The following is an 11,904-nucleotide window of genomic DNA, read 5'->3' on the forward strand; positions in this document are numbered from 1 at the left end:
AATGTCTCGATGCTACTTTGTTTACTCATTTGGGTAATTGCCTTGGAATGCTCACGCCTTAAACTGAAAGTTGATACGATAGAATTTATAGAAAAAGAAGTTTAGATTTTCTAAGTGTAAGTAAGAGTGGTGGGTGCTTTTGGCACCCCAAAGCTTCTTGGCCTGATTGATGACCCGTCTTTGCTCGCACAGAGGCCCATTGTGGAAGTTGCTTTCCCATTTTTTTTTTTTTTTTACAAACACAGATCGGCATGTGATGATTCTGAAATGTGGACTGTCCTTGAACATATCTCTGAGAATACTTAAGTACAATTAACAAGCTTGAATCCAGTAATTAAACTGCGCTCTTAAGTTTTTATTGTGTGCTTTCCTGATTTTGATTTTGTGTGGTCAAAAGCAACATGGGATTGGCACGGGAGCTCTAATTTCATCATTCTTCCCTTGGGACGGCAGTATTCCCACCCATGCCGCAGAGCAGAACCTCTCATTTCATTTTTGAACCTTGCACTTCCCGCCCCTCGCCCTATCATATTTAATGATAAATATTATAGATTTCCTTTTTCTCAGTTGAATAAAATTGAAATTCTCTATCTCTTACAAATACAATAACAATATTATAAAGCTAATTATGAAGTAAAACAATTATCATCACAACTGCATTTTTTTACACAAAACGGAAATAATGATATTAATCATAACAATAATTATCTAATACTACTAATGCTAATAATAATTTTACTGAATCTTCAACTAATGCATTAAATGAAAATGAAAATAAATACACACTATTGATGTTCATTGTAACTTAATAACTTCACTGTCATTTGTTGCACAATCTATAATGCAGCAGAGTTTAATTAGAGTGCAGGAATACAATGAATTAAATAATATTAGATTTTTTTTAGTAATGTTCAGCCAGACTCATTTCTGGAACAACAAATCAATCAGAAAAACAACTAGTAATTAGTCACAATTATTGTCATTCATCTTTGCTTACAGGTGTTTTGCAAAATTGTTGACGTTTTCATGACGTGATATTTTTGGATGTGTTTCGAGAAGGAAGCCAGAAGTTTGAGATGTTTTCAAGTGAACGTCAGTGGTCATCCAATCAATCCCTTTCACAATGTGCACAATGTGCAATAAAAACAATAATAATCACATTGGGGTAAGTAAACCAAATATTGATACATGCGCATAATATATATATATATATATTACATCCATTATTTGAACTGCTTCTCCTCATTAGGGTCGCGAGGGTGCTGGAGCCTATCCGAGCTGTCTTTGGGCAGTAGGCAGGATACACCCTGAACTGGTTGCCAGCCAATCACAGGGCACACATAGACAATATATATATATATATATTCATTATCTAAAATAAAAACACATATTTTAATCATTATCTCATGCCATTCGTTTGATAGCATTTCCCCCCCATGTTACAAATGAAGAAAAGCCAAACATTTAATAATAAGACTCATCATCATTCATACATTACAAGGCGTGCCTCTGTGGACAGATGGTTCGCTTTTACGCTTGTATAGTTTCTTCTAATGCCAGCTAAATAGTGACAGTCCAGATCACACAGAGCTGAGTTAGGGTGTTTGGAAGTGAAGCTATACTTGGGGAGCACATGAGCGTGACATCATCTCATGGGTGCAAAAGGGAAACACATGTCTCATGATTAGACCAAGCTGACCCTGCAACTTCAGCTGCAGGATGCTGCTGGGAGTGTGTTTGTGTGTGTGTGTGTGTGTGGGTGTGTGTATGCTGTTAATAGCAATGCCTACACATAAAGAGTGTCACTATGGTGGATGCAAATGTGTTACATATTTGGTCTCTAGGTTATTTCGGCATGGGGCACGGACCAGCAACCTCTAGGTTGGCAGACAAATACAACTTATCCATGCCCCATTTACAGTTGACATGATGGATATATATATATATTCTACTGGTGACATTGCACAAACAGGTAGAAAATGAGAAAATATACTTGATAGATAAATGTGCTTCTCCTCCTTAAACGGTCACCCTGGCCCTCCCCTCTCACAATTGATTATCGAATCACAGGAGAGGTTCGCGCCTCCAACGCGAGGCCTGTGAGATGGCTCATTGTAACTAACTCGGGATCTGATTGGCTATCGCAACTATCAACTTTGAGAGTCGTTGACTCACACAGCACAGACGCCCGCAGGGAAGAATTTGAAGGCTCAGGTATTATGAAATCTGCCTGGCAACACGAGCTAGCTGAATTCCGATTGGATAAAAACTCAGCTAAAAATACAACATAATATGACATGTGAATATTTGCCTTAACCGCCACCACGGGTTATAAGTCAGAGGGTGAAATTTTTAATGTGCATCCCAGATTAGACATCCATCCATTATCTGTTCTATTATCCGGTCGCAGGGGGTGCTCGAGCCTATCCCAGTTGTCTTCGGTCAGTCGGCAGGGTACACCCTGAAATGGTTGCCAGCCAATTGCTGGGCACACAAAGACTAACAACCTACCATACTTGTGTTTCGAAATGTGGGAGGAAACCAGAGTACCCGGAGAAAACCCACACAGGCACAGGGAGAACATGAAAACTCCACACAGGAAGGCCAAATCCGGAACCGAACCCACGACCTCTACACTGTGAGGCCATCGTGCCAACCAGTTGTCCACCCCAGATGAGACATTTTTTATTTTATTTCTTTGAAAGCCCATTAGTTTGTCAGGCAGACGTCAGAACAAGAAGAAGAATCGATGTATTCTTATTTGGTACACCTCTGCGCATTACAAACTTCCCACTCGGAACATATTTGGAAGATTTTAGTAAAAAGTCCATGATAAAGTGTAAATGAAATTTTATTTCTGTATTTTGTGCAATCATGTTATTGAATTACACTTTGAACAAACAGACTTCATGACAATGTTCAATGACTACTCAAAATGGTTGTCATTCATCCACAAGCTTAACCTGTTTCTGCGTTACATAGATGCGCATCAACAAACAAGAAACACAGTAGCGTTCTTTGGAACTTCCACCACCCTCCACTGGTGATTAGGCTGAAGCTAATTAGCTGCTTGCAACATTATTAGCATGCATTAACCAGTGGGATTTTTTTTCTTCCATTCTAGCTACATAACCTACAAACCGGAGTAACCGGAGGAAACCCACGCAGGCACAGGCAGAACGTGCTAATTCCACACAGGAAAGCCGGAGCCGGAATAGAACCTTACACCTCTGCACTGTGAGGCCATCGTGCTAACCAGGCGTCCGTTTCAAAATGAAATAAATATAATATTAATAAAATATAATATATAATATAAAATATATTATCATAGAATAAGTAAGTGCATTTTTTTCCCCCCTTCATCTGTGCCCGGTCCAAAGTGGCCAGCGGACCACGTCCCAATGGTTGGGGACCACCGCCATAGCCCAATTGGCCACTTGGAAGCAAGGAATTTGGTTTTGTGTCATGCGGTGTGATTCCATACCACGTGGGACCAAAATAAACTGTTTCACTAGTGAGGTCAAGGGGCACGTACGGGTACAGCTCAAGATGCAAAATAGAGTGTGAAAGATGCTCACTCACGCAGGTGGGAGCAACACGGAGCATTCCTGGCATTACAGCCGACTGGCAAACAATCCCAACTTCATCCCGAGCGCCAAGTCCACTCAATGGCGGCACTGTGTGCAGTTTAGCTGCTGAGGGGGGGGGGGGCAGAGATCAGCCCCGCCGTCCAAACATTATAATGTCTGAGGTGTACCTGTCATTATTGTATAACATGCCACATTTATATTTATATTATTCTTAATTTAGGTGACTTAAGCCACAAATGCGAAATAGCCCGGATAAAAATAAAAAAAAAATGAAGCGCACAAAATAACAGTTGTCTACCTTTCTCAACGTAAACTGTTCTTCTGAGTCATTTCTGATATTTGTCAAAAACACAGCATTACACGGAAAGACAGCCATAGCTGAGAATGAAAAAAAAGGAGCGATGGTGCTTGTGAAGCTCTGAAGGCAGAGCGAGATTGTTGCTCTTTAACGTTTCTCTTTATGTGTTTTGACGAGGCCAATAAAACTGAGGGCCTGGTGGATGATGCGACACACGCAAAGCGCTCTGCCAATCATGATAGCGCGCTCATTCATTCAAGGAAACTATTTATAGATTAGATCGTTATCTGTGGTTGGCTTCTGTATATAAAAAAGGGGAAACTCCATGTTTGTCGTATTCATATATATATATATAAAAAATAATAATTAGCACCCTTCCAGTTCAAATGACATCATCCAAAACAGGTGCAAACAAAAGCAACTAATTTCCAAGATGGAAATTTGCAGGAATATATGCGCTTTTCTGTATTAGATTAAACAAAACAAACAAACCAAAAGCTCATTTTTGATGTTCAATGAAAAACATAAAAAGTATGCTATTTATGCTAAAATTAAAAATAAACCACAAAATTCTCAACTGGATTGAGACGAGTTAGGGAATATATATTCTACTCTGTGCAGATGTATTTCTATTTGCACAAGTGCAAAAAAAGAACTAGAAGTTGTCCTTCGCTGTTGTATTTGTGTGTTCCAAGCCAGCATTGTTTTCATCGAACAACACCCTTCTCAAGTGTTTTTCACTCGTCTGCTAATGAGTGACTCGAAAGGTGTGGCACCACTGCAGCTGTCTATCAAATTGTCATTTATTTCGATTGGTTCTCATTTGTTTTGCAAGTATCTACAAATGTTCTGCCTCTTTGCAAAAGAGATAAAACTAGCAATCGACTTGTTCCTAATTCCATTATTATGCTTCAATATAATCTGCCATTAGTTTTACTTGTAGATCTTTTGTTATGAACATTGATCTCTGTCTTATGGGCTTTAGGCAATGTGAAGGTCTGGTACTCAATCTGCTCCCTATGAGAAGTTCCTTCACATCACTTCAATTGACATTTTGGTGCGCTATAAATAAAACGGAATTAAAGAAGATGAATTTCAAAGTCTTCATCGGCAGTATTACCCACCTTCCATCATGCCAAATTTGGGTCGAACCCAAGGCCTTTTGGACTCTTTAACCACTTGGCAAGAGCCAAGACTAAATCATGACGTCCATGATGTTTGTTTTTCTAGCGCACAGTGCTCATTTTCCAGGGTTTGTGGGTGCACGTTTTCTCCTGAAAAAAACGTGTTGTTGTGTAAGCAGGGAGGAACTCTGGTGACATTTTGTCCTCACGCTGCATATAGTATGTACAGTACACAGCACACACTCCAACTCCGTCCAAACGTTTATCTAGATATCAAATCTGCAAAAGTGTAAAGAGCATGATAAGATGGTCTCCAGAAATGGAAACCTCCTTCTCTTAGACACCTTGTGGGGACCATCATGAGGCCTTACACCAAATTCCCATTCCTGAACTCCAGGAACCAGGAACCGTAATGTGGAGAGAAGATTGGTCTCTCTTAGTCTCACACTGGTGCGAATAAATTTAATTTGGTCCTGTTTCATCCTCTCTTATTTGTGCCAGATTGTAACGTATCCTTCCCAGTGCACATGATATAGATCAGAGGTCACTCGCAGGGTGTCTGCTGGCCTGTTATAAAAATAGCTACCCAGTGAAATGTTTTTGTGCTGCTATCAAGTTCAATGAAAATGAAATACATTTGGAAGAAACATTTTCATTGACAAAATAAAATAAAAGTGAGTGTGCGGAAACGAAATGAAACTATGAATGAATTCCCAAACTAAAGCTAACTATATTTCTATTTTGTCTTTGCCAATTAATTTCATGGATTCATGAGCTTTCTGTTTCTTCCCCCCTCCAAATGTATTTGTTTTGGTAATAAGCTTCAAACAATTGTAGTTTACATTCCTTTATCACACAATAGTACTAAAGTGTAACTTCTTTGAGGTTTACAAACACAGAAATTATTTTAAGAATTAATTAATAAAAAAATACTCAATTTAATACTAAATCAAAAACTAATCTAAAACAAATAGTTTTGTAAAAATATAATTCATATAATTATAATTGAACATAAGACGCACCTTCATATAAGCTGCTACAACTCGCACAAAAAAAAAAAAAAAACATACACAAGCCGCACCAGGTAAGCCGCAATTTTGTATGTTGAAAAAAAATTGTTGTTTACTGCATGTACAGAACAATTTTGTCGTGTGAATGCACATAAAGGTACATAAACAGATAAAACAGTGCCTTTTAACACGGCAACAACTTTCCTAATTAAAACAGAACAGACCCAAGAGAAAAAAAATTGAGATTTATTTAGCGTATTTTCTGAACTATAGAGCGCCCCTTATCGTTGAAAGAAAAATCCGCAGAAAAGCCGCACCGTTGTATTAGTCGCATGGTTCAAAATCTAGGAAAAAAACGGAAAATACGGTAATTAAAATGAAAATTCCCAAACTATTTCAATAGTAATTGCTATTCTTAAAAATGGACCGTGGACCAGTGAGCTGCATCAACCGTTATCATTGGTTACTTTTCTTCTTTTTTCAAATCACCCTTTCATTTGGGTAAATTGGGAAAGTAGGTGTGTGAATGAAAGCTTCATGCTTCGGGTCTTTGCTGAAAGTTTGTTTACTGGTGGCCCACGTTTTTGCCACGTCTGCTCTTCACCTCTGCGTCAGTCTGGCCACAAGCTGCCTCCTGCTGTGAGGAACTGAGCTTATTGGCGAGCAGCTCGCTGTGGTTAGAACAAACCAGCAGTTTTGGGTCGTATCAGTCAGTGTGAGTGAAACCATTAAATGCTCTACGTCTTCATGCTACTCCAGGGTCATTTGAGAGCTATTAAACATGGCACTTTCCCACTCAAAACCAACATCTCTGTCAAAGTGCCTTTCTCCAAGCCCTGGAACCGCCATCGGATGGAAAATGAGGTCTCATCATAACACATAAATCAGCCGTTCGTTTTGCAAGTTTTGCTCCAAACCTTGTCCCGCTGCTGCGTGTGTCAAAGTCAACCATCAAAAAGCATCAAAGTTGCCTTCACTAAAGTGCTCTGTCACTATTCCTCTATTAGAGGTCTGAACTTTAAGCCGTGTTATTAAAATCTTGGTTATTTTTAGACAAACTCGACTCACTAAAGTAATGCAATGTTGTGGATATTGTTTCATCTTGGAAACATTGGTATTATTTTACACACTTAATCATTTCACTCCCGCTTATATACCTGTTTAATTGAGCATGTGACAAATACATGTAAACAGAACTGAAAACTGAGAAAAGAAGAAGCACGACACAATTGTGATGGTTGTGCAACTCAAAACCCTGAAAGTAGGACTCAACAGCACAAAATGCTGATGATTTTCATATGTCCATGACTTTTGGTTAAGTCTGTTTTGTTTGTTAAATATTATTCAGTTAATCTAATTCTTGTTATATTTCACTAACAAAATAGACAAAATTAAAATGTTCTTTTTTGAATACAAATTGTATTCAAAAAATGTTCTGGTTTGCTCTGTTCAAAAGAAAACAAATGTACTTTGTGTCATACCAGAGTCATTACTGTAATATCTGAAAAATAATTTTGATTGACCTGTCAAAGGTTTTTAAAATGTATGAACGACTTTAACGTCCTCTAACACCCAGGCGGACTTTTCAAATAAAATGTGACACAGTTTAGTTCTGTAGTTTGGTGTATTAGCTTTGGTTGGTTGACTGTATGCTTTGGCCAGTGGATTTTCCAGCCACTGTTATTATCCTGACCAGTGGGAAGTGTGGGAGCGTAACGCAAAAAGCTCATCCTTCTTGTGTCAACTCACATCAGATGCAAGCCTCTATTTTTCCTTAGGATCAAAAAAAGGAGGACATCTGGAAAATGTGGCTATTTTACAGACACACACGCACGCACGCACGCACGCGCGAGCCTCATCATGTCAAGTCACAGTCAACTTACTTTGTATATTAATGCTGTTCATTTTCTATAATTTCTTTGCTGTGAGTCCAAATAAATGAAAGGAAATATTTGCTTTAGCTCAGCATTATGAAAGACAAATAAAGTGTAAAAAGGAAATTGCAGTTACGTACGGTGGCTGTTTGTTTGGAAGGAATATCTTTTTCCATAATCCCTATTTGTCTAGTAAATATTTTCCAATCCAAACCACAGCACAACAATCATTTATTTGATATTCTAAATTATATTTATAGATTATTTTCTCAGCCCCACCATTTATTGGTCAAAACCTCTTTTAGCGCCCGGAGAGAAAAAAAATCCTGTAATAATACATAAACCAGGAACGGATATGTTTTGACACCTTCGATTAGGATATTTTTATTTTGACTGGAGGGAGGTACTTTGGTCATTCAGAGCTTACGTACCTGGGGTAAGCCCTTGCTAACCATGTGACATTTTTGTAAACACTTTTATTTTGCATTCTGTACAAAATACAAGACAATCTTAGAACATATTTTCCTCATCCTTCATGAGCAGTCGTTCCATTTTGTCATACAATTATCTTTTAAAGGATTTATGAATTGTGTTTTTTTTTTTTTTAAGAATTTTAGAACAAAGCAAAAACAAAATCCAAAACACAACACAACAGGAACCCTGCAGGAGAGATTCAAGTCGAAATATTACTGGCCTTCTCGTCAATGTTGTGACGGGCGCGCAAACCACTTAGGCCACTCCCCTTCAAAGCGCCCCTCTGTTAGTTTGATTTTATATGTCAGTTTCTCCATTCCCTGTGTATGCTCTATTTTCCACCATTGCTGCAGGCGTGTCTTTTAGTGATAAATCTCTTGCCTACACTGAGGACAATTTTGATCAAATAAAGATAAAGATAAAGATGTCCTTTATTAGTCCCACAATGGGGAAATTTGAGGTGTTACAGCAGCAAAGATATAGATCACACAGAGTCGGCGGCGTAATGTAGCCGTTAATGTATAACATTAGCCTCAGACATTCATAAAAAGCATGCAAATATACACAGTATATACGTATCTAAGTGGAAGGAAACACTCCTAATGCCTGTCCATTATACAGAGGGGGAAACGCTGTAATGATAAAAACTACTGAATGATTGAAAATACTGCAATGATAAAAATATTGCAATGATAAAAGTACTGTAATGGTAAGAGTACTGAAATGATGGAAAAAGTACTGCAATGATAGAAAATACTGCAATGATAAAAGTACTGTAATGGTAAAAAGTACTGCAATGATAAAATATACTGCAATGGTAAAAGTACTGTAATAGTAAAAGTACCGCAATGATGGGAAATACTGCAATGATTAAATTACTGTTATAAGAATACTGTAATGGTAAACAAAATACATCATTGGTCAATATTTAAGTACACCATTGGCTGAAAGTACAGTAGTCGTGTATATTGCATCCTAGGACTGCACAATTGCACTAATGCCCTCCCGTTTGTAGGCCTAACCCAATGTTCTTGTTAAAAAGGTCTGACAGCAGTCGGCAGGAAGGAGCGGCGAAATCTCTCTTTGGTACAGCGAGGGTGTAACAGTCTATCGCTGAAGGAGCTGTGGAGTGTTCTCAGAGTGTCATTGAGTGGGTGGGCTGGGTTGTCCAGCATTGATGAGTCCACAGAGTCCAGGAAGCAGCCCAGGACAGAGCTGGCCCTCCTCACTAGTTTTTGGTCCAACATACAACAATTCAAATTTTTATTACGCCCTGGACTTGTTTAATATAACCTCTATAAAGTATATTCGTCAATGAAGCTCACATATCAGGAGTGGTGTTCGCTGTTGAATGAGGTGTGTCTAAAATTTTAATCTGTTTTATATATTTGCACTCGCCGATATTAAATTCCTTCTTTCTATTTTCCCCTTACATTAGTTTGTCATGAGTTTGCAATCTGAAAAGTGAACGGAATTAGTGCAGTCGCTTATTGACTCACTCAGTGTCGTGTTACCACAAAGTTTTACCATTAGCACTGGCGAATAAAATAAGACAAGTGTCGCACAATGACATAAGTGTGCTTTGACGTGTAAAAAAAAAATCAAACTAAATTGTTGTGTGGGATGTAAATGCGGAAGGAGGAACCCATCCTCTCCTCTTTGCTTTGCTTGGGGACCTAATTTACCTCCTGGACCCCACCTAGACTAAGACAAAGCGTGTCTGTGTGTCGTCAAAGAACTGAAACACACACAAATCCTCGTTGACCTCCCCAATCACTCTCTCACAAGCCGAACATCATCACAGGAGGCCTGAAGGTCGTGACATCACCCACGCCATTGACAGGTCTGCTTTTGTCAACCTTGGAATGACCTCTGAGGGATGGGAGTGCTTGGACAGGATTCCCGTTTCCTTTGGGCTGCTCGTGTCTCATGTGGTAGTAATAAATGCGGCACAATTGTTGAACCCGGCACAGCTGAAAGGTGTTTGGACAAAGCCACATGCTGACTTTCCCTCATCGCGTATGATGCTCTCTTCTCTTATGGGTCTTCTTTGTGGTTCAAATGGACTAATGAAATGTTCGTGTCCTATTTTAAGGCCAAGGTTTTCTGTTGTAAAGTTTTCGCGAGTGACACTTGTATGTTTTCCTTTATAGACACTGTGAGCGCACATGTTCATAATTGATCTTTTAATGTCGTGATAGGTCTCGGGATGTACAAGTGAATAGTTTTGGTAATACCATAAAAGGCGTTTGGGTTATGAATGGGTTATATTTGGGTTAAGGATCATGGTGGTGTTCGGGTTTGAGTTAAGGGTTGGACTGGGTTTGGATCAGAGTTCTGGGTTCATGTTAAGTCAGTGATGGACTAGACTTATGGTTTTTGATACGATAGACGGTACATTTTTCCAAGCTTCATAGGTGTTCCATGAAAAAAAATGACGAGACAGGAGAGCCCCAACAGGTCTTGAGAGAGACTTGGCATACACGTCAACACTTACATACATTTTATTTGACTGGAGCATTTTTGCACAAAATGAACAAAATTCTTCATGCATGTTCGTATTTTGTACATGTGCCTCCAAGTTTGTAGTCTGGTTTCAATTTGGGCTTGTGCACGTGATTCCTTTTGGCTGTGTTGTTGCTCAAAACAGCAGTGTGGATGGATGTGTTGTTTCCACGTTTTCACTGAGTAGCATCATTTCAACATTGAGTCTGTTTCTCATAGAGCCTGCGGTCTCACCTGAAGGGACAAGCCAGAGCTACTGAAGCAGGGAGGAAGCCAATATGTTCAGCGTTTGGGGCCTCAACTCCGTAATTGGATTAGTTGAAAAGGAAACGGGAGTAAGCGGGGATTTGCACACTAACACAATTTCACCTGTTCAGAGGAGCAACCCCACTTTGTCAATTAGTCCATCCCGGGCATGAAGGAAGAGTGTGAAATGGCAATTTCTCTTTGTGTTCACAGCAAGCTGTTTATTTTGAAAAGGATGTTCCAGCCAAAAGGCTTTTGCGCTCATTTGTGTGTAAAAGCGCCATTGAAAAGAGCCTCAAGTTGAAATCGCAGCCTTGGGAAGAACCACAGGATCTTTTTGCAGACACACTATACAAATGATTCAATGTCTGTCCTCTGTGTCTGTGAGTAATTGATGGTTTCACATAAGTTCTAGTACATATTTCACGGATCCCTTTCCAGCCTTTTGCGCCCTTTAATGGCGTCTATGCAGTAGTCACAGTTCAGCTATAGGCTCAATCATTCCCACCACCATTCGAGTGACATATAATAATGCTAAGCTAGTTCAGGGGCCTGCTTCGGCTCAGATTTCCCAGTGCATCGTTTAGATTTACTTTGGGTGATCATTTTGTTATTTTCGGGACAAACAGTATTACAGTGATTTTGAAAAACTTGCGCATTCTCGACAGAAGTGGTGCCAAAATGGACAAATCCAATCTTTCATCCACTGGACAAACATATTGATGTGCTTGGGCGAAAGTTCTTTCCAAGTTCTTTCACACCAAACTCATCAGAGCATGCCTT

The sequence above is a fragment of the Idiotropiscis lumnitzeri genome, chromosome 10 (assembly GCF_059441095.1).
Source record: "Idiotropiscis lumnitzeri isolate Australia: NSW breed Sydney's pygmy pipehorse chromosome 10, RoL_Ilum_1.0, whole genome shotgun sequence".
In the NCBI taxonomy this organism is placed as follows: Eukaryota; Metazoa; Chordata; class Actinopteri; order Syngnathiformes; family Syngnathidae; genus Idiotropiscis; species Idiotropiscis lumnitzeri.